The sequence below is a fragment of the Amblyomma maculatum genome, chromosome 9 (assembly GCF_055883805.1).
Source record: "Amblyomma maculatum isolate TAMU_Amacu chromosome 9, ASM5588380v1, whole genome shotgun sequence".
Classification (NCBI taxonomy): Eukaryota; Metazoa; Arthropoda; class Arachnida; order Ixodida; family Ixodidae; genus Amblyomma; species Amblyomma maculatum.
The window spans coordinates 7,762,861-7,766,898 of record NC_139352.1 but is presented as its reverse complement, the minus strand read 5'-3'; the positions used below and the strand labels follow the sequence as shown (position 1 = coordinate 7,766,898).

At 55.3% G+C, this 4,038-nt stretch overlaps 1 pseudogene; it reads right to left on the bottom strand.

Moving 5' to 3' along the window:
• Positions 1-286: 286 nt before the first annotated feature.
• On the bottom strand, positions 287-3,835 carry LOC146178195 (putative phosphorylase b kinase regulatory subunit alpha pseudogene; annotated as a pseudogene).
• Positions 3,836-4,038: the final 203 nt, after the last annotated feature.

Here is a 4,038-nt window from a genome sequence, read left to right as displayed (position 1 = left end):
ATGCAATACGATAACTTCGCCCAACATGACATTCCTAGAATACATGCATTGTTCGACTTGAGCAACTACAATTTGGTATAGATTTAGTTCCTTATCGCACCGACGATCACACCGTGCAACCACTGCTGTGAGACATCGTGTAGAAAAACGGCTTAGTAATTGTGTACGTGATCGTTCTTCACCTTCAGCTTTGTTCAACACGCGTGCTTAAAATATAAGCAAAATGTCTTGCAAAACTTGCGTGGAAGAGTGTAGCGAGACCTTAACTCCAAAGTATAGGCCGTGGTCAAGAAATGGGACAAGCGGCGTGTACGTTGGTAAGCTCTTGGAAGCTGCACGCCAAAGCACGGACCAGATAGGTCATTGTGCCAAAGGCACCACTGGGCGCCGTGTCGTAGAAGCGCTCGCAGATCCCCACCTTCGCCTCGCAGGGGGTGATTGGCGGCGACACGCAGCAACAAAGCGTCGAGTCGCCCTCACATTGGCGCTGATCTTCGAGGAAGAGGGCGTGGGCACGTTGCACAATGCATTCGATGTCCACCGGCTCCTGGAACTTTTCCATGGTTCCAGACTCCACGGCCATGCTGAGAACCATGAACGTCTCCACAAGGAGCTGCCGGTACTCGGGCTCGGGGATCCTGTTCAGCATCTCCTCGACTTTGAGCGCGAACTTGAACTCCCCGGCTGTCATTTCCCTGGTGAGGCCCCACGGTAGGCATTGGCCGCGAATCCAGACTCCCGTGCAGCGCTCGAGGACGAGCCAGACGCACGAGTAAAAGCCCACGGGCACGCGATTGAGGGCGCCGTCCAGGCGCCTCCTTCTCCGCCACAGCCCGTGCTGGTGATCTGCTGTGGCCGCCGATAAGCCTTCGCTCGTCCCTGCGCTGTGCACAAAGGATTTCGCCATGCTACGCTTGTATGCGAAGAAACTGGTGTACATGGAGTCGGGTGCCGAGATGGCCTGCAGACCGATGAGTTCACGGCCGCTCAAAATGGTTAACAGTAGCGACTGCATCTCGTATGGGCTCAGGCCGAGCAGCAGTTCGGCAGTGTCTTGGTCCTTATTACGAGCAGTGCGCGCCAATTCTGATGCCATCACCTGTATGATGAGCCCAACACGCAGGCGAAGCATCCCCTCGAATAGGTGCGAGTCCGTTTGGATGAAAACGGCCAAGTAGGCCAGCAGCTCCTGCGTGAGCATGGCCATGCTTTGGTCTCCCCTGTGCACTTCGCTGATGATGTTACGCAGCTCCTTGTTAGAAAGCGGTCGCGTGATGACTTGCTCGTTATGGGGAGGCATGCCCACCGTGACCTGTTTCTGCCGCACAAGCAGATCAGTCACAGACTTTGCAAGATCCTCGACTCTCTTGCCGAGAGACCCAGCAAAGTGCCGGACGAGGCCCCATTTATGCTCTTGGCAGGCGCGATCATAAAAGTCATGGAAAAGGTTCCACACGGTGACAACTGTTTGAGGATGTCCTAAACCGGTGTCCCAGTTGAAGCCCTTGTGGATGGACAAGTACTGCAGGATGTCGCCCTGTTCCTCCATCGATTCCGTCTCACGGAGGGTCGTGAGCAGCTCCAAGTCGGTGACTTGGTCAAGCTGGGACTCGGAGACAAACCGGAATGGCATCGGCAGACCCTCGTCGTAAGAAGACCGGCGCGAAACCAGCCGGGAAGGCATCAGGGAGGCCTGTGCCGAAGTTTCGCGACTAAGGAGAGTAGTGAATGGGTCGTCAGGACTCTCCTGTCCTGTCAGTGATCGAGACCGACGAATGAGACCCGAGGTAATCGATTTAACCCGACCAGGAGTGACAGGGAGACCAATACTGCCAACACGCGGTTGGGATGAGCTCCGCTGCGGCGCGAGCGATATCCTTGCTGGACTGCGGCTAGGAAGGCATATAGACATCTCGCGATCAAAGTATTCTTGAACCGGGGCTGGTAAATTGTCGGGGTCGCCAAACTCATAGTTTCTTAGAAAGTCCAGGCTAGCTACAGACGACGTCTTGACGAACTCTTCAATGCGCTTCAGGGAGACACGCGTGCCATGCACGTAGCCACTGACGAGCTTCTTCAGAGTCTGGCGGAGACTGATAGGAACTTTCTCACCAATCAGATGCCGCGAACTGATGGTCACGACCATAGTGGGCCGTCCGGGAACGTTCCAGTGGGCACGAATCATGGCTACGTCTGATCGAAGAGTGCTAGCGAAGAGGTCTACGTCATTTAACAAGTGGAATTCGTGGCTGTCAAGGTTCTGCGGCGTAAAAACGCATGTCCTGCCCTTCACCTGGTAAATCTTGCTGGTAGCAACCAGTCCGACGTCCTTAGACAGGCGCCCGGATAGCGCCATCTTGTTGTGCTTTCCAAGGTGTGAATACAGCTCACCAAGCATGTGGGCTGGGTGAACTTCGAAGGGGTAAACTTCTGCCACTGTCTGAATGCCCGGGTGGATTAGGGATATTTTTTCTTTCACTTTCTCATCCTCAGCCAACAGAACCACTTGAACGACTAGTTCGGGTCTCGGCAGGGATCTCAAACGCCTGTTAAGCGGGTCCAGTTCTCCAGGAGCCAAGAATTCTTCCTCGAGAAGTTTACCCAGTATATACAGCGACTGAGCCCACATGAAAGGGATCTCTCCGATAGGCACCCGTACCTGAGTGTGGGGTTGTTCGCATTCCCGGTTCACAGCATCGGCGGGAACAGTATACATTTCGGGCACTAGCTTAAGGCCATCGTCAGTTTTGATCAGCACTCGGTCAAGAAGTTCAGAGTACTTGTCCACCTCGTTCCTATCTTCGCGGAAACAGGCGTCGATGACAAGGTAACAGAAGAAGAGGGGCCATTCGCACTCGATACCTTCGAACACTTGCAGCTCCCATGGTTCGTAGTGTAGTCTTCTCGAGTCCTCACGAGCAGTCTTGTATCCGTCGCGAAGAAATCGCTTACAGCCGTATTTTCCTTGCAGCTTCTTCACTATAGCCGAGCGAGTCTGGGAAATGATACTGGGTTCATCGACAGCGAACGCAGGAAATCCTACCACCGACAGGAGAGCCGCGTCCACCTCCTTGGAATTGGACTCCCTGGGCAGCATGGAGCGAAGCACTGCGTCGCACTTCTGCGTCTCGTCTGACAGGACATGGATGACAGAGGCTGGCCCACCCCGGCAACCGAACAGGTCCAACTCACTCATGGCTTCCAACGCTGCCTTGGCCGCACCCACTGAGCTCGCGTTAAGCTCGCGAATTCCCTGGTTGGTTTTGTCGCCGCGTTCCCACATACCGAAGTCCGGAACGCAGTACGCGTTCTCGATGTAAAACACCAGATTCTGTATGAAGGCAACTTCGTCCAGGTTGAAAATAATCTGCACTCCCGATGCAGTGAGCTGGGCAAGGACGAGCAAGTACAGTGACGTAGCGTCGATCTGCAGGTGGCCCCAGTCCTGGTCGCCCACGCACGCCTCACCAGTGGCCGCGTCGAACTTGGCGTGCAGGCAGTCGGTTGCGCTCTGCGTTTCCTTGAACCGCTCGAGCTTGTCCTTCTGGTTCATCATGGACACGAGGAGCCCCCGCATGAGCTTCACGGAGCGGTGCTCGAGCTCGTAGGCCGTGGCTTTGTCCTCGTCGACATCGGCGTTCTTCTTGTATGCCAGGGAAAGGGCCCACATCGCGAGTACGCAGTACACATTGTCGCGGACCCAGGCATGGTGGCCGCTAAACTTGTGGCCCGGGATCAGTCCGGTCACGGAGTCCTGATGCTCGATCACGGTATGGTACAGCGTGTTGTAAAAATAGTCGAGCCGGCCACTCCTGGAGTTCTGCCGACGGTGCATGGCCGAATATAAGTTTCTACTCCAGGCGCGCAGGAAGTCCCCTCCGAGGGATTCAGGACTGACGTGCGATGTCGGAAAGTAGGGCGTAGGCCTAAAAGCGACGGTGCCCGAGAACAGTGCTGCTCGTGCTTGCACGGATAACCTTCTTCTTCTTCTGCCTTGGTATATGGCACATACCCACGAAGGGGGATTCTTCTCAGCGC